This window comes from Pinus tabuliformis, chromosome 9 (genome assembly GCF_031772625.1).
Source record: "Pinus tabuliformis cultivar Carrire ecotype Pingquan chromosome 9, CPIR1, whole genome shotgun sequence".
NCBI lineage: Eukaryota > Viridiplantae > Streptophyta > Pinopsida > Pinales > Pinaceae > Pinus > Pinus tabuliformis.
In genome coordinates, this window is record NC_142307.1 from 255,633,120 (window position 1) to 255,653,131 (window position 20,012).

The following is a 20,012-nucleotide window of genomic DNA, read 5'->3' on the forward strand; positions in this document are numbered from 1 at the left end:
TATAATCCAAGGGTCCTTGAACGACCATCACGTTCATTTGAACGGTCTTCCCTTTCAATGTTATAGGCACATTGGGGAGGATCCCTAAAGGTCGACTGGTTCCTTTATCAAAACCTGATAGATTTCTCATCTCAAGTAAAAGTGCCGGCGAACCAAGTGCTTTCCAAGCAATAGAGGAAAGGATGCTCATAGATGCCCCTTCATCAACGATAGTGCCAGCCATTACCATTCTGTATATTTGACAAATAATTCTGAATGGTACACTGATTGGCAACCGGGGTCTGCCTAGTTGGTTCCAATAAAAGGACACAACCAGGTTTCTTGGTGGTGGGACCAAATAGACGGCCGGGTATCGCTCTGATGAACTTCCTTCCTGCGATAAAGGAATGGTGGCATTGCCCCCTTGATCATCAGAGTCAGTGCTGATGAAGAGAATCTGGACGGTGTCGTCTTTATTCTCCTTTGTCATGGTGTCATTCGAAGATGGAGCCTCTGAAGGCAAAACCGGGTCAACTGCCGTATCAACCTTTTGACTTTCTTTAGGCATGGATCCAGATGGTTCTTCTTCAATGACAGGTGCTTCGGCTGACCACCTAAGTGGCTCAGCCAGATTTTCAACTAGTGAGGGACTTGGCAGGAGTCTTTGATATCCAGGAGGGAGATGCGCTCGTAAAATCGGGCGATCTTCTAGAACTCTTTTTGCCTCGTCTAAGAAGGGACAACGGTGGATGGCGTGATCGCCTTCACACAGTCTGCAGGGAAATTTAGCTCTCCCGCTCTGTCCTGGAGCTTCACTCCCACTAGTTGACGGTGAGCAGTCGACATAACTATCAGAGGTTGATGCTCCCGAATTGTGCAAACGGGGGGACCAGTCTCTTAGTATCCGTGGGATACAGGGATAATCTCTATGGAAGTGGTCCCCCTTGCATATGACGCATGGCGATTTAGGCCTTACGAGTGCGGTGTGTGGATTTTTGTTAGATGAAATTTGTTTGCCCCCAGTCGCCTTAGGCTTCTTCTTCTTCTTTTCTTTCTTCTTCTTCTCCTTCTTCTCCTTAGGAGCCTGGTTTTTAATTCGACCAGTCCCTTCAAGCGAAGAGGAAGGAGGGGAGGAAGATGAAGTTGAAGGCTGGGAGGCAACTCTTGTCTGATCTAACTGTTGACTCGACTGTTCAGGAATGGTGGTATTCTGAACGACATTGGTTGAAAAGAGCCAAACTGGTAGGCCGATTGTTAGTCCTGGAAGCGACAATGTGGCCATGTGGGGCACACCAACATCTCCCCAAGAGGAGAAGGGACTAGGATTCCCACCAAGGGGAACTCCTTGGTTGGTGTGCTCCACCTTTTCAACCTAAAGATCAACGCAGGATTAAAGGGTGATTGTTCCGTTTAAAATAAATTGTTAACGACGCTTTAGACACAACTTGCTTTTTCAGTTTTAAAGAGTCGGGAAAAAGCTAAAGATGACTCTAGTCTCCTTCGATGTTTTAACGAGCCCGAAGTGACAAATGCTCGGATGGACTTTTTCTGTTATAGAGTCTGAAAAAGGCCAAAAGAAACTGCTCTGGAGATCTAGGCAGAGGGTGTGCCAAACTTTTCGCAAAACCACAGAATACTTTTTACGGTACAGGTGGTCGATCTTCGTGAATGTTGTGTTCACTGCATTGCAATCAGTAGGGCGGCCGACACGGCTTCCTAAGGATAAAAGATATATGCCTATAGGGGTCTCCCAATATATACGCGATGGTACGTGGGAGCACAATCCGTACTAGCGCTACCGTCTCTCAAGAGGAATCACCCACCTTCTTCGAGATCGACAGTCACTAGGCTTAACGACGCCAGAACACGTCTCTAGCTAGACCTCTATGTTGTGCGTTATGTTACAAAGCGTTGTTAGGTTCATTTAGTTTATTTTAGGTTGATCTTTTTAAAGTTTGCCTTTCAAGGTTCACCACGAGATGTATGATAAAAATTCCTAAATGCAGTCTAAGATGATAAGCAAGCTTTACAATCTTTCAACTTTGAAAATCCTAGCTACTAAGGGAAAAGAATAACACTATCTTTTCTCAAAGAGCAATCAGCACACTCAAATGCACTTTCCCTAAATCCAACATGCAAACTATCAAATGAAAAATGCACAATGCAAGTGTTTGTTTTCCACTTTCTTAGTATAAATGCCTACAAAGAAAGCTTTTTGCACAACTTTGAATTTGCTTTTAAAATGATCAATACAAACAAGTTCACTTTCTTCGAAATCAACAAGGGTAGAAGAGATTACAATCACTTTGCGATTTTCGAAATAAAGACTTGTTTTGACACTTTGAAAGAGACAAATCCAAACCAGTAAGCAAAAGTAAATCTATAATCAATCTGAAAACAACCAATGAACTCTCTTCTAAGATCACTATCAATCAGATCTGAATCAAAGGCTACAGGATGACTACTTTACTCATGCAAAGGAAGACTGTAAATGACGCCACAAACACATAAAAACATTCACAATCTTTTTGTGCAAAAATGAGGCGGAATCTAAGCAAAGAAAAAGGTTTATCTGACTGGTACCTATGCTGGTTAAAGGCTGCAAAAAACAGAGATCCAAACAGGGCAACAGAGGACAAAGAACCCCAGCTGCACAAGGCCAAATTGGTTCAACGCAAGTCTAACACTGTCAGTTTGACATTCAGTGCACGTAGCCCCTTCGGGACCTGCGTTGAAATGCAGACTGCCTTCACAGCAGTTGCCCTGAAGGAGAAACTCTCATTTCCCCTGGGTTCTGGGTCACAAAATGCTCCAAAATCAACTGTTTCAGGCCAAATCAGAAACACAAGCATGGTATAAACAGAGGGATGCTTTGATAGGGTACTAAAGACTATCACAAGGATCATCAAACCATTTGTGGATCTAGTTTAGATCATAGACAAGTCCAGCAATTAGATCAAAGCAGCAACTTTTTACTTTGCATCTGGGAAAGATGCAGTTCAATAGTTGCTGTCAAGTCTATGAAGTAAACAAATGACAAAAACACAAATGAAATGAATAAACAAGTTCGTCCCCAGCGGAGTCGCCAATTTGTTGTGGGGAAAAATGCCTATGCAGGACGATCCTATCCACCTAAGGTGTGACAGCACCTTAGCAACAAACGAATACAGCTATTATGATTTCTTCCTTTATGAAATGTGAAAGAGGGGAGATCGGCAGACTTACCGTTGTCTTCTGGTTGTCCCTCGAACTAGATCCTCTTCTCTTTATGTGTCCACAACTACTTGTCTCCTCGCTTGCTCAAGAGAACAACTACTTGAATCCCACGAGATCACAAGAGAACAGCTACCTGTGACAAGAGAACAACTACTTGTGACAATAGAAGAACACAATACAAAGGCAAATATACATATTCATAAATGATTCAGGATTAGAAGTAAATCAAATATACTAATGCAATCATACAAAATACACCAGCATATAGGAAAGAATCAAGATAGCTTTATTGATAAGTAACAGGGTTCAGGAAGAGATACAACCCATGGGGCTCCAATCCAGCATCTCCTTCCCAGCAGAATGGAATTCCTTCTTCAGCTCCCTTCAAAGCATTACACACCCAATGTTTCCAGCCACAAACCAACAGCAATTCTTTGCAATTACCAAATTCCAGCCTTTTTGATCTCATGGAGGAGAGATCTATATATAGATGTTTGGAGAGAGGATGAGTCAGATTGAGATCTGACTAGTGTCCTCTCCCTCTCTCAGTTCTTGAGTCCACTTGGAGGTTCTTGCTTCCACTTGGATATTTGGAACCTCTTACTCATCACCAGTCGAATTCCTTGATGCAAGTGTCATTTTGGAAGCTTCCTAGGCATTGACACCTTGAGGAATGAATCTGCCACATGTCCAAACTCACTCAGCGCAGGTAGCCTTTGTTGGAGTTGACATTCAACGCAGGTAGACAGTGGAGCAGTTGACATTCAGTGCAGATGCTCAGTGGAGCAGTTGACATGATCCAGAATTGGCTTGTTTTTGAGTGTTTTCAGGTGGAGAACTTCTGTGAATTGCTGTGGTTAGTTTGCCTTGTTCCTCTAGGGGTAGGAACAACGTGTTTAGGGACTTTGGATCCCTTAGATTATGGACATTTCATGCTCGAGGCTGTAAGGCACAAAAATGTCTATAACACTAAGGGCCCCCAACACAGTTTGGTGCTCCTGCATAAAATCCTGAAGGGCCTCAATTTGTGACATCATGAACCGTCTCGTCGATGTCATTCAGATCATCTTCGGTTAAGATGATCGATTCAATGGCCAACTTCGAGGCCTTCACCTTCTTCCTTGGTCCTGCTCTTTCTGTCATGTGTGGGCACTTTAACTGTGTGGATGTGGTCCCTGGGTCCACACTCCCTTCTGCTGTTTCTACTTCCTCTGCCTCCTGCCCCTATAAGGACATTGCTTGGCCCTCATCCTCCTTCACAGTTGCTGCCTCTGCCACCTATGTTGTTGCTACTATTTCTGCGGCCTTCTTCTACTCTATGGATTTTTGTGCCTCTTTGCGCATTGCCCTTACCTCAGTTGCTGCTATTTCCTTCTGCCTTTTCTCAGCCAATTGTGTGACACGTAGCTTGGCATCGTCCTTCTTCTTCTACACTGCTACCTTCTCAAGTTCTGTAAGATCTGGGGTGAGCCATTCCGAAGGCCATGTCTCCAAGATAGTAAAAATGGCATCATCAGTGGCTACAAAAGGTAGCTTCGTCCACTGCTTCATTGGATCCTTACGCGCCCTGATAAAAATGTTGTGCATATCAGATTTGAATTCTGCAAAACTCTACAGACTATTGTACACTATAAGCGACAGACATGGCCTCTGATTGATCTGCATCCAAATGCTCATCTGCATGACCACCCAGAAGATTTTTGTGTTACGTATCCATTTCGTGTCCTTTGTAGCCCAGAGTGAAGCATACTTCGCGACCTCTGGTAATTCTCTATCAATGATGGAGAATTGGCTGTCCTCTGGCAGTTTCCCTGATACAAGCATTATGGATAACAACAACCACGCATAGTGGAAGGTTTTACCCTCCTCCTAGGCTTCGTGACAGTTCTTCAAAAATTCCTCGTAGAGGAATTCAGACCAGTTGAACTGGACCCCCTCCACACACTGCTCAGCCAGTGCGACCATTGACGTTGGGACCGCATTGGTGCGGCACTTCCTCGTAACTTTGTTAGCCAGGATTTGGATTGCTACGTGTACCCACTTTTCCTTGATGCTAGAGATGGTCTAGCCCCAATTCTTCTTCTCCAACTTGTATTTCCTCTTCGTGGCTTCTGCAAGGGCCAAATCACTACCCTTTCCTTAGGTTATGGTCACAGGGTCCTTTCCTTTGCAGGGGAGCCAAGAAATGTGGTGAATGAGGTCTGTCGTGATGGGTATAGGATCGTCCAGCCATAGATACCCATCATGCACTAGGAAAAGCAGATGCCTGATGACGAAAATGGTGATTGGCGCACGATGGAAATGTGGTACCAGCAACCGAGCCTTTTCCACACCGCACATCCACTTCCTCGGCTCTAAGATTTTCACCACCATGGTAGTGCTCTACTTCATGAGGTTCTCAGTCTCCAGGTGAAGGAACTTCTCACATTCAGCGAGTTTCGAATCTTCAAACTTCACAGTTGCCACGCAGCCCTGGTGTGTCCCTTCAAACATAATGCCATCCAGAAGGAGTGAGGTCTGGAGTGAGCTCTTAGTTTCATCCAGGTCCTTCAGCACTTTAGTCTTCCCTTTCCGCAGAGGGACATATGCAGGCAGTTTTGTTGCAGAGTGTATTGGTTGAATATCCTCCTCCATTTCTTCATCTACTTCTACTGTGATGACAAGGACCTATAAACCTTCTTCTTCCTCATCTGTGTCAATAGTGACAGCTTTCCCTTTTTATGCCATTGATAGCTTGCTACATAGTGGGTTCCTCGGGGACACGCATATGGGGCCATTACATGTTTATCTTTCTTGGGCCTCGGCATTCGCGGTGATTTGGGGATTTCTGCGACAACCCTGGCACCTTCTGGAACCTCCTCCACCATTGGGGTCTGCATCGCCTCGCCGACGAGTACCTCCTCAATTCCCAAACCATCCTTAGTTTTTGTCATCATTTCTAGGTTGTATTCTATCACTCGCGAACTCAAGGGCTCGATCATCACTTGGCTCGCAATGCTCAGTGCTCTGCTCAATCGCTCAATTCTCAAATGACCAAGTGTTGTTTGTTGGTGAGCCCTTTGTGTTTTATAGCACCTTTTGAATTTGAATTCAATCGTTCCCCCCAATTTCGGTCCATTAATGCTTTCTTGGTGGCATATTTTCCCAAATCTTTCTGATAAATCACGTCTTAAATGCCTGCCGCCCGCTTGATTTGGCCTCAAGTCACACATCCCATTGTGAATAGTGACCACAGCGGTCACTTTCTGGCCAATCTGCAAGGCAGCGTAGCCCTCCATGCGTGGATGTGGACCCTATGACACTCTGCTTCTGTGCACATCCCCAATATCGTGTAGCTCTCAAGCAGAATAATTTATACTCCCACTCTTCCTTTCAACTGCCTGGAGTGCTAAGACTATCCTTCTCGTGGCTAGTCAGGTGGTCACACCAGCCATGTGGAGCTCCAACCCGTCCTCCATCATGGTTCGCGGAGAATCCCCACCTTCCATTATTGTGTCCGACATCGCGCACTTTACTATGTGCAATGCACTACCCTGGTCAGTACCCAATGCAGCAGACTAACCAATTCACGACGATAATGCTCAAACTTATCAATATGATCGTATGCACCTTGCCTTAACATCCTAGGTTCTTCGATGAAAAACGCTTCCTTTATCATGTCCTCCAACTTCTTAACCTCCACATCCATCATACCTCTTTATCATACCCTTTCTTTTCAAGTTCGTGGAGTCTAAAGTTTTCCCATAAGATTTCTACCTCAAGTCCTATGTGTTCTGTTTCTCCTAGTTGTGTGATTCCTTTGTTTCGGACTTCGCAGACTGTCGTATATATGGGTGCTGCTATGCACGGACTAGGCTTTGCATGCTCCATAGGGATTACAGCCCCTGCTTCATACTTCAGCTTTGGAAGTGCTTGTGTGGTGAGGGTTTTTCACATGCTCCTATTAGCCCACAAAACCGCTGGTACACGCAGGTCCCAGTCAGTGCATCTCACATCATGAACCGTATTCAACACCTCACACTCCTTGTTAAAGGCTTCCCCACGGATAATCTTTGGAGTGCTTGGTCTTATCATACCTCGTCGATCACGCCCTCATCTTGCCCGCTTCTGCTTGTTGTTCTTGTTTTCTATCGTGAGGAAAGTGTGCGTTCGTGCAGGTTTTGTACCATACCCCTGTACCCATCTTGAGAGGTGGGAACGCAAGCTGTTTCGTCCATCATACCAAGCTTCCATCTGTAGCTAAGGCTTTCCAAACCGTATAAGCATCACCCTTCGAAATTCCCACCAGTCCTCGAAATGTTGTTGGCATGTACCCCACCACCTTGCGGGCATAGCATGCAATGCCCATTTCAGAGCGTTGAAATGCTACTGTTCCGGTACTTCGCTTTCAAATTTATTTAGGAATTCATCCACCGATTTCAACCCGTCATACATAGGGAGATCCCTTACCTCTTTTGTCACGCAACACAGTGATCTTACCATCATGTTGCAATTGAGCGTGGTTACCTTGTGTAATCAGTTCTGCCATCGTTCTATTTCTTCGTCTGAATCTGATGTGCAGGAGCTTTCGTGCTCCCACAAAATCCTGCCACCCACTGTAAGATTCACCCAATCCTATTCTTGAGTGGTTATCTTGTAGGTACGCTCTTGATCGTCGTCACTCCCATTGTCGCGCACTGGCCCTATGTAGCGCAATCCTTCCGCAGGATCTAAAGGTACCACTACGCGTTGTGACTTTTTCTCAAAAATCATTTTGTGCTTCTTCAGATTTATCACTCCATTCATATCAATGGCCCAATATATTCCCAATAGCATGAGATAGGAATTGTTGTCATCAACAATCTCTATCACTTTGAAATCTGCAAGCGCACTCACACCTTCGATATCTATCATTATTCCTTGTAATCTCCCAATCGGTAGGATATTTTGTTGGTTCGCCATTCGCAATTGAATAGGAGACCATTGCAATGCGGGCCTGCCCATGCACTCCCATGTTTACTTTGGTAGTACGTTCACATCCGATCTTAAATCTAGAATCACTTGATCCATTTCATATTCTCTGATTTGCGCAATCAATCTCATCTCGCTTCCTGTTCGCATTGTGTGCTTCACAAGTTTCCTAACTACGTGTAGTTCTCCTGACCCAGCGCACCTAGTGATGAGTTCCTACAGTCCCTTTATAGCCTTGCTGTCACGCAATAGCTTCATGCATGTCTCCAGAAAGGTAGCAAGCATTGATGGCTCCATCTTCAGTTCTAGTTTGTCTTTACTACCTCAAGTGGAGGCCTCCGTGAAGCTCTTCTTAGCTTCCATGAATATCTCCTTTGCGTGCTCCAAATCGAACTCTGGTTCCTTTGTAGGAGCCTTGCAAACCTAAGCACTCTCTTCGGGTTGCTTTCCCTTTTCATCTCCTATCGTGATACTGCTTTGGAGCATGATGTTTACATTTGGGTCCTCTTCGTGTAGGTCAGACCTCATCATTTGCAGATTCTGAGTAGGCGGAGGTCGGAGTGTTCCTTTATCGCACAACCTCGCTATCAGTGTGGGGAGTCCTCTATCTCATGATAAAACTAGGTACAATATAAACATGATGCTCTTATCGGATTTGTACAATCATGAGCATAATGCCCTGACCCTCTGCAATTGTAACAAATCATTTGTCCTCGACCCCTTCCTGGTCCCATTCCACCTTCTCCTCATCCACGCCCCTAAAATCCAGTGTGTTCCATCCCTACATTTTGATCGAGGGCTCGTGTTTCCATCTAAACTCTGTAGGTAGGAGTTTGATCCATCATCAGCTCATAACTTCTACAGGTACGCTCATCATGGCCTACTGACCTGCAGAAATTACAGAACAACTGCTGGGACGTCTGCGTATACTTCTGTAATAGGTGGCAGTTATCTGTAGCATGCTTTCCTCCTATCTGAAAAATTGTGCACCATAATGCAGGCACCGTTCTCGGTCCTGATTATTTCTCTGGTCTCAATGGCATTGGCCCTTCTCCCGCCAGGTGTTTGTGAATACTAGACAATGGTCCTTGTCATGTCCCTAGCCTTTGCAATTTGTGCACCATACTTCCTCGCGCGCTTCTAGGCGAGTTTTCCTGTCCTGTTTCAAACTCTGCATCTCTAGGCACAAGTTTTTCAACTACGCGTGGATCTGTTGGACTCCCAGACTAGGAGCTTGTATTGGGGTTTCGTACAGTCTCATTGCAATCTCCAAAGCTTTGGAATAAGTGGATAGCTTCTGCTATGTCAATGCGGTCCTTAGTTGCGGTGTTAGTGATGCTACAAACCATGTGCAATGTTGCCCATCTGTCAAGGTCATGTTTTCTTCGCAAATCATACCCTTCGGTCTCTAATCCAACTCCCAGGGCATCTCACCTGGAAGCATCGTGATTTCCTTAAACCCAATAATTGACTGTGTCTCCGATTTTGGCCTGCTAAATTCCCTGCTCAATGCAGCTTGCAAATCTGTGATCCCTGCGTTTGGATTGTCGTTAGAATGCTTGATGTACCACGTTAATGCGCAATCTTATAACACGCTTACCAGTGTTTCCTTCTTTATATTGTCATCCACAACTCCTTGTGCTTCCCATACAACCTTTACCACGAACCAGAATTGGTCTAGATCTTCGTTCCCTACCCCTTTGAACACCGAAAACTTTATTGTGCTCACCATATTGAACTGTGGTGGTGGTGGAGGTGGTGTGGGCAGAGATGGGGGTGAAGATCGTGAAACCGATGGTGGTGTAGGTGGAGGGGGTATGCACAGAATTCGTTGCCTTATCAGACTGATCGCACTTGTTGGTGAAACTTTCGCGAGCTCTTCCTCTTTTTCTCGCCGAGGCGAAATCAAGGGGCTAGTTTCTATCTCTGCGCTACCTTCATTTCTATAGATCCTCCCACTTCGTGTAGCCCTAATCCACTTTTCACACAATAGAATTTTAATCCAAGTGTTCAAAGATTTAATATACTTAACTCATAGTCCCTTGAGGAAGTGTCATTCTTCCTTGCTCTAGCTAACTGAAGTGTCTACCATGAATTCAGTGATAAACCCTCCTATAATTTGATTGAGCCAATGAACCAAAACATGTGTGATCTTATCTCCCAATACTTCTAGTCTACGCACAAACTCTGGATTCCACACAATCGGTTTGTCGAGCCTACAACTTCCTTAACTGTCTACTAGCTTTGTAATCCACTCGTACAACTCAGAGGGGAAGGATGCAAAGAAATTTTCATGGATTTCCGTATATAAGTAGCCCTCTAACCATTGTTCCTTCAATACTGGTGGATTTCTATTTTCCTGTGTCGTGAACTCGTAAATCTTTCTGTCCAGCCACTCTTAAATTTCTTTCTTTGTCGGCTTATGTTGAAAATAGCAACAAGAAACTCTGAATATAGAATTGCTAAATTCAGTACTGCTATAAATAGCATTTCGGGATACCTTCCTATTTTAGTCAGTCCCTAAACTAAAATAGAGAAGTAAAATTCGAATTTTATCTTAGCAACTATTTGTAAAATAATTAATTAATTCACCATGAGTTAATTAGTTGTGAAAAATCAAACATGAAGTCTATGTGAGGACATGCAACAGTTTCTCCATTTCTTGAGGAATTTATCCATCAGTTAAAGATATAAGGATGAGTTGTAATATTGAGTTGTAATTAGTTGGCTCAGTTAAACTGAGTCAAGTCCAGTTAGATTAATTCAATCATTTTGTTGAATTAATTGTGAGTACAATTAGTTAATGAATGCTTGCATGTAACTGTCTCCCTTCAGATAATTTAATATTCTCTCATAAATAACTCATGCATGTGAGTTCAGACAGAGACCGAGTTGAGATCAAATGGAGGGACACTGTACTATCCATTGCAAGAATATTCCATTGTGAATATCTATTGCATGAAGAAGGAATTCCTTCCTTGAGGATTACGCAGTTACTTCTTCAGTTTTTGTGAGTGTGATGAGGCCAATTCATACATCTGGCATCACTGGACCCCAAGAAAAACTGCGCAAGGAAATAGGAGGCTTGGAGGGCTTGAGGAAGACATATACTATCTCTATTCAGTCTGTGAGTTGTATTTGTTTGATTGAAGAGAGAGAAGGATAGCTTGAGAGCTGATTCTTTTTGTAACTTGAACATATTTCCACTTGTATGATAATACAGAAATTGGGTTTTTAGGCTGAGGCTTTCGCCGGGTTATTTCTTCTATGTTATGTGTGATTGATTTCTCATTCTTAGTTATATGTGTTCTCATTGATCTTGCTCAATTCGATTAAGCTTCCACAAAGTTTGTTGTAGAAGTTGATCTTGTATTTTTATTTGGTATATTGCATAATCTATTGATCTACAGTCAGAACTTCTACATGCTATCAAAGCAACGGTGATCAAGGAGAGAACAATATACAAGAAGGAAGAAGTTTGAAGTTTGTGGTTCCTGAATATAGAAATCAAGTTCTTATCACATCTCATTTTCACCAATGCTATTCAACAATTTAAGACTCGAATATGATCTTCATGGAAATTCTAATTATATAGCCTGGAAGGATCGCATGGAAGCAGTATTAGAGGATAACGGTCTAAAGGACTTCATTGATCAATAAGTCCCCAAGTCAACTGATGCTATTGAATTGGCAGAATGGAAGAAATGTGTGGCTAGAGCAAGGAGAATCCTTCTAGAGGGAGTTCGATACCACATAGTCTTGAGTCTCCATGGGAAGGAAACACCGTTTTCGATGTGGAAAACATTGAAAAATCTATATCAGAATAGCAGTGATCAGAGGAAGCTGGTGCTGAAAGACAAGCTTCAAAAAATCAAGTGTGAAAAGGGTGACACGATCTCTACGTATCTGAACAAGCTCACCACTTGCAGGGAAGAGCTACGAAGCATAGGGATCACGACAGCCGATGATGACATGGTGATTCTTGCACTCCTAGGTCTTCCTAAGAGCTGGCATAGCTACCAAGACTCGCTTAATGGAAGAGAAAAACTGCCAGATTGGGAACGACTTTGGTCGAATCTGATGCAGGAGGAGATAAGAAGAAGCACCAGAGATGGATCCTCATCAAAGCAAGATGATGAGGAAAATATAGCCTTAGCGAGTAAGGTGAGGAAGGGGAAAGGGAAGGTGTCCGAATCCAAATCTAGTTCTTCCCATGGTGGGAATAAGTTTGACAAATCAAAAGTGTGATGCTTTCATTGTCATGAAGTGGGCCATTATGCTTTGAATTATCCACACAAGAAATCCAAGAAGGGTTCCTCTAAGGGATCTGATGGTGAGGCATTGGCCTCACAGTTTGAGCCGAATTTCTCTCTTATCACATGCATGGTTTCATCCATGGTGGGATGTGTTTGGTACCTAGATAGTGGAGCTTCCTTCCACATGTCAGGTGACAAGAATCTTTTCAGTACCCTGGAGGAGAAGGATCTCCAGATGTGAATCGAGATGGGCAATGATGGAAAGTACCATGTTTTAGGTGAAGGTACAGTTGTGTTTCGGAGGGAGCATGGAGCTCCTCTCACCCTGACTGATGTTATGTATGCACCAGGTCTAAAGAAGAATCTTGTGTTCATTGCTATGCTAGAAGATAAAGGCTATGATGTAGTCTTTAGCAAAGGAAAGGTATTCTTGAGGCATATCAGCACTTGACAGACAAAGTGAATAGGGATTCGTGTTAATAATCTCTACAAGCTAGAGGTAGACAACTGTGATGCTTTGAGTTCCAAAGTTGAGATGGTGCAAAGCCAAGATGTTGGTGATCTATGGCATAGAAGATTGAGCCACATGCACCATGGAGCCCTGAAGATCATGCAGTAGATTTCTATCAGATTACTCAAGGGAAAATTGGAGTAGATGGATACATGCAAAGGTTGTACCTTGGGTAAGTATGTAAAATCTTCCTTTCTGAATCAAGACAATAGAGTTGGGGCAATCCTGGAATGAGCTCACTTAGATGTTTGTGGACCATTCTCTACAGCCTCCACTGCTAAACAAAGGTACTATGTTATTTTTATTGATGATTTTTCTTGTAGATGTTGGATCTACTTTATGAAAAAGAAGGATCAGACCTTCTTGAGGTTTTGTGAGTTTAAAGCATTGGCAAAGAAAGAATATGGAAAAAAAATAAAAGCCTTGCGTAGTGACAATGGTGGAGAGTATGTCTCCTAGCAGTTAAGGACTTCTATGTTGCAAAAGGAATTAAACGGGAGTTGACAACACCCCATAACCCACAACAGAATGGGGTGGATGAAAGGAGGAATAGATCAATTGTGGGAGCAGCTCGAGCGATGTTGCATTACCTAAGGCTACAACTGCATTTGTGGGCTGAGGCATGCAATACAACAGTATACTTGCAGAATAGGAGCCCACACCGTATACTGGAAATGAAGACACCTATGGAGGCATTTTCTGAGAAGTGACCAGATGTGAGTCACTTCTGAATCTTTGGATCATCTGTTTACTGTCATGTGACCAAAGATGACCAAAAGAGGCTGGATCCCACAGCTGAGTTGGGAAAACTTGTGGGGTACACCGATACACCCCACAACTATCAGGTGTACCTGCCTACCAGTCAGAGGACTGTGGTATGCAGGGATCTAAATTTCGACGAGAATAAAGTCATGCAAGTATCACTTGAGAGGGAGCTCAAGTTGCATGTACATGAGGAACTTTTAGTTGCTAAGGAAGAGAAGCCTCATATTGATGAGGAGCAGCCGCACGTAAAGGATCTGAGATTGGAGCCATCCACTCATGTTGGTACTTCCAGAGATGGGCGAAAACGCTCAAGGGAAGCTGACAGGTTGATGCTGGATACACGAGAGAATATGGGACAACCATATTCTCAGTGCAGACAGAGGAGGTCACCCGAGAAATACACTGGTTACATGGCCCTGGTTGGGAGTTTGTAGATTCCAAGCCTTCTTCATTCGAGGAGGCAGTGTAGCAACCAGTCTGGGTTGATGCAATGGTGGAGGAGTATGACTCCATCATGCAGAACTATGTTTGGGATGTTGTCCCAAGACCTCACGACAAGTCAGTGGTGAGCTCCGGATCTCTTTACAAGGTAAAGTAGGTAGCTAATGACAGTGTTGAGAAACACAAGGCAAGGTTTGTTGCCCGAGGTTTCTCACAGGTCGAGGGGATTGACTACGATGAGACTTTTTCCCCTGTAGCATGGTACTCATCGATTGGATCGATGTTGGAACTATCAGCTCAGATGGGGTGGAAGATCCACCCATGGATTTGAAGACAACATTTCTCAATGGGAATATTGAGGAGGAGGTTTACATTGAGCAGCCAGAAGGTTTCGAAACCTTCAATCGCGAGTCGCATGTGTGCAAACTCAAGAGGGCTCTATATGGTCTGATGTAAGCACCCCGTGCTTGGTACACCAAGATCGACAACTATTTCATCGGGTTGGGCTTCACCAAGAGTGAAGCCGATGTGAACCTTTACCACATCATGGTAGAACGTAAGCCATTGATCATTGTTCTTTATGTCGATGATCTGATTTTGACAGGTGATGATCAGCTGATATAGTCTTGCAAGGAAGACCTTGCAAGAGAGTTTCAAATGAAAGACATGGGTCTTATGCACTACTTTCTAGGCATGGAGGTGTGGCAGAGAGATGAATAAGATTTTTTGTCTCAAGGAAAGTATGCCAATGATATCTTCAGGCGGTTCCATATGGAGAAGTGCAAACCCATGCAGACTCCTCTAGCTAGGAACTGGAGGAAGGAGGATGCTACTTTAGGTGAGGTAGTAACTACTACTATTTATCGGCAGCTAGTCGGTTCACTTATGTATCTAGTGAACACATGACCCGATTTATGCTTTGTGGTGGACCAACTGAGTCAAGCTATGGTTCAGCCTACCAAGATTTTTTGGAAGGCAGCGAAGCATGTGCTGAGATACCTCAGAGGCACATCTCAGTTTTGATTGTGATACAGACGGATAGAGGGAGTGAAGCTTCAGGGCTTCACAGATGTGGAATGGGTAGGAATTCCATCAGAATGGATGAGTTCAAGTCATTCGTTGTTCGACCCTACAAGACTGTCGCTACGTGCACTTACCCGTACCTCGCAGCCCGAGATGTTGCCTTCACACATCCCTACTCGGGGGTCGAACGGTATTATTACCCAAGTCCTTACTAGTATTCCACTGTTAGTTGATTAACTTAGCCTACTTGCATGTGTTAAGTTATACTTAGCAATATAAATCATTCATACAGGCGTACACAGTAAATAAACAATATGATTGCAATTTATATCAAACATGTAATAACTCAAGAATAGAGACACAGAATTGGGATAAAACTTCTCTTTATTATTCTCTTCCTCGGTTACAGAATTGACTCTGCCCTACACACTCAGCTGCAGGGGTCCATGCCCTCAGCTACAGACTACTAGTCCTCTGTGCACTCAGTTATAGAGCCTTCTCCTACCCTACAACCCAAGACACACTTAGATACTTAGACTCTTTCTATTTGCCTCTACTTTTCCATCTATTACTTCGCTACTTTTACACTTAGAGCCTTGCTCTATTTATACAATCCCATGCTCCACGGACCATGGGTAGGCCGACATTAGATTTAGAAGACTACGGTAGACAACCCTGTGACTCTATCATAAATTTCACGCTCCGTGCCCGTAATTCACAGAGATTTTACAACAAGATTAGATCAAAACTTGGGATTTGAGCCCCTAAACATGCCTTGGGGGCATTCCATGCCCAACATGTTATTCGGTCTTCCTTTCCATAGTTCGTACATAGTCATGTTATAGTTGTTCCTGATCAAGCCTCTATTTAAGATGAATATTAAAGTATCAATTGCTTGAACCAAGAATTTATCATGTACGTTTGATTCCTTTAACATTTTTCTAGTCATTTCCTGTATGGTTGTTGTGGTGTTCTGGCTGTTGAGAATTGTCTTTTTATTCCAATTTCTTCACAGTATTGTTGAAATGCTTTGGATGTGAATTCTCCTCCATTATCTGATCTCATACATTTGATTTTGAAATCAGTTTCATTTTTGACCAATTCCTTGTCACAATCTTGAAACACTCAAGTGCCTCAAACTTTTTCTTGAGGAAGCCAATGACTGCCATTTTGGTGTAATCATCTAGCATTATCATAAAGTATAATTCGTCGTCTAAGACATTTTTTCTCATAGGAACACATAGATCAGTATGTATTAATTCCAATGGACATGACGCAAAGTGTTCCTTTGTCTTGAATTCAACTTTTTTCTATTTTCTGTATCGACAAGATTAACATGTCGTATTGGAAGGTTTCAAAATTTTCAGCGTTTCTCTAAGTGCTTCCTTTTTGCTGATCTTGACCAAGTTGTCGAAATATATAGGTGCCATTAATTTGTGTCATAACTAGATCTCATCTTCTTTTGCTAAGAAACATTGTTTAGCTATCTCATCCAAAATGTATATGTCAATAGGATCTCTTCTTGCTATATCCACAATTTTACCAAACATGCCTTTCTTGATTTCACATTTCTTCGAGTTGAATACCATCGTGTTCCCTTAATCGCACATCTATCCAACATTGAGAAAATTGTGATTCATATTTTCAACCAATAACACATCCTTTTCTAATGCATCCTTGATTCCAAGAGTGAATGTACTTGTTACTGTGACGTTTGAAGCCTCGTCATTTACAAAAGACATTGTTCTATCCTTCATTTATTTCAAGGATATGAATTTATTTTTATCTGCAATCATATGCATTGAGCAACAAATGTCAACATAACACATTTTTTTGTTGCTTTGAGCCTTGAGAACAAGAGCACACCTTTCAGTCTTCTTTTTCCATATTTTTTCATTTTGATTTTGCGTGAACTCCTTTGGAGAGCTTCCAAGTCTGCAATCTTTAGTAAGGTGTCCAAAATTGTTACATTTGTAACATTCAACATCATCTCTGAGATAATAAAATCTGTTAATATCTTGCTGAGTTTTAGAATATCCATTTTTGAAAGATATCCTGGAATAATTTTCATACATGCGACATTCTATAGCTCTATATCCAAACCTTCCACATGAATAACAGTGACCATAAAAGATAGGTTGATACCTATGAGGAAATCTTCTTCGAGGAATTGTCTTTCAAGGTTCTTCCTGTAAGTCTTGATCTCTTGATCTAGATGGGGCATCACAAGGAACTAAAGCTAACCTCACTGGAAGATTACCGTACCATCAATCCAAATTTATACAGTGACAATGTTTGCATTTCAAATGTCCTAATATCTCTTAAAATGAGGGTTGTAGCAGTATAGTTCCTCTTTTCTTCTAAGAAAACATGTGTATTAACCATTGATGCAATAAACATGGGGAAAATGTGCAAGGAAATCTGGAATAAGTATTTTTTTGCAGCATGTTCTTATAATTCGGGTGTTTGACTGGTGTGTTCACGAATCATGTTGGTATCTAAAGGTGGAGACAACAATACATTGTAAAGCACTGGGTAGAATTACCATTGATTTTTTCTATGGTATGGTCACATCACCCATACACAGTGGGATCAAAATTATTGTTATAGGCATATCTGTATGATAGTTTTTTGATTTCATAATGACAGTAACCTTAGGGATAATGATGTATTGATGTATGGATGTTTGTTGGTTTGACGAAGTGATGCATGGTTGAGTGATAAAAGATTACGTGTAGAAAACTAACTTGTTTATACAATGCAGTTACACTTAAGCATTACTCTGTAATTCATATTGTTAAAGGTTGGACTAGGGTTTGAAAGTGTAGGAACCTTGATGAGGGGGATGTAATCTTATGGATATGAAATTTATGACATGACAATGAATCTATGATATGAGAGTGTGACCATGATGTGTATGGAGTAACCTTTATGATGGATGGTAGTTAGCTTATTATTCTGGAAGTTTCTTTATTACATAACAACAAACTTACTCCATGATAGTAACCTGATATTATGATAGTGACCTTGACATTAAGATGACAGAGATGGCATGAACTGTGAGGGCGGTACATTAGAGAAATTTCGAGGTAGAAAATCGAATTTAAAACAATAATGTACAACCAACATCAGCTTTATAAGAACCAATAGAATTTAAGATAATGATGTCAACCATGGGGGATGATTTATCATGTTTGGAATAAAAGGGTAGAATGATAAAAATAAATAAAGAAATGAAAAAAAGGTATTGTTTCAACTTTTATTATCAACGTTTCTCCTTACTATTTTACTCAAATTTTAAGCGGGATCAGTCATTGGATGTAGAATTTAATTTTTTATCCGAGTACCCATGTTGAATAGTTTCGATGGATCCCACTACACAAAAAAATGAGAAATACAGGAAAATCATGATTGCAATCATTTTTCATTTTTTTTTCATTTTTTTTGTAGCGGAATTCATCAAAAGTAGTCAAAATTGTTACTCCTTTAATCTGAAATTAAATTATGCATGCAACAAGTGCCCCCACTTGAAATTTGGATAAAATCGTAGGAAGATAAGTTGAAAATACATGTTGAAAAAGTATTTTTTTCTTTTTCAATCCAAATTTGATGACATAATTTAATATAATTTATTATTTCAGCTATTATTTTAGAATTTTCCTTAGGAGGCTCATTTTATACCTCAAATTTTCTCTCATGCTTGGTTGATTTGGGTTTGGTAGAAACAACAATGGGAGCAATGAGTGACAGTAGTAGAAACAGTGACAATAGTATCAACAATGGCAATAAGGTAGTAGTATCAGCAGTGGATAGTTGGAGCAGCAGTAGTAGCAGTGGATAGTCGGAGCAGTGGCAGTTGTAGCAGCGGTAGCAGCAGTGAGCAGTAGTGCAACATAGGAAATAGTGGACAATAACATCAATGCATAGTAGGAGTAGCAATTGTGGCAAGTAGTAGAAATGGACAATAATGGTAGAGTTAATGCAGTAGCAAGGGGAGCAACTTGTGATATAAAGATGATTATAGTTGGTTCATTTTCCCTATTACAGGAGCCCAAACTTTCTTAAGAAGAAAATTCTTCCTTCCATCCTTGCTGGTAAAACCCCTTGGGGAGTCTTGTACTTATTTCTAGTTTAAATGGTAAATTTGTATGTACACCATACATAACAAAGCACATGCTTGAGACGTAATTATTGTGTGTTTATCATTTGATTTTATGATGTTTATGTGTTTATGTTAATGCTCTGAATATTTAAGAATAATATAATGAATTGTGTAAAAGAAGGGAAATACTTATTCACCCCCTTTCAATATTTCTAACATTTTGGTGGGTAGTAACCATTAGTAACTGTACACATTTATAGTTTCACTGGTATATAAGTGTTGAGTAAAACATAAATAATGGTGGGAAGTAACTACCGATAAATATGTTATTTACCTGAGTATGGACTATTGTCAAGGATTTTATTTTTCGATGGTTTTTCCTATAAAGGTTAAGAATCAAAATTCAATAAACAAACATAACTCCAAAATTTGATGTGATCACAAAAGTTGCTATTAATTTTAGTTCAACCATTATAAAAAAATATGAATTTATGTATGAATTATTTCTTCAGATTTATTATTATATTATCATGGCAATGATCATAGAATGAAGGAATGTGTTATTGTTTTTCATTTTAATAAATAGATAATAATTTGAATCTATCAATATTTTTTGAAATAAATTTTTAATGTGTCCATATCTAAAAGTTTACACTCATTTATAAACACTACAACATCTCCTCCATACAATATATATATATATATATATATATATATATATGAAATTAACCCAAAAAAATTATATAAAATGAACATTTAATATCTTTAA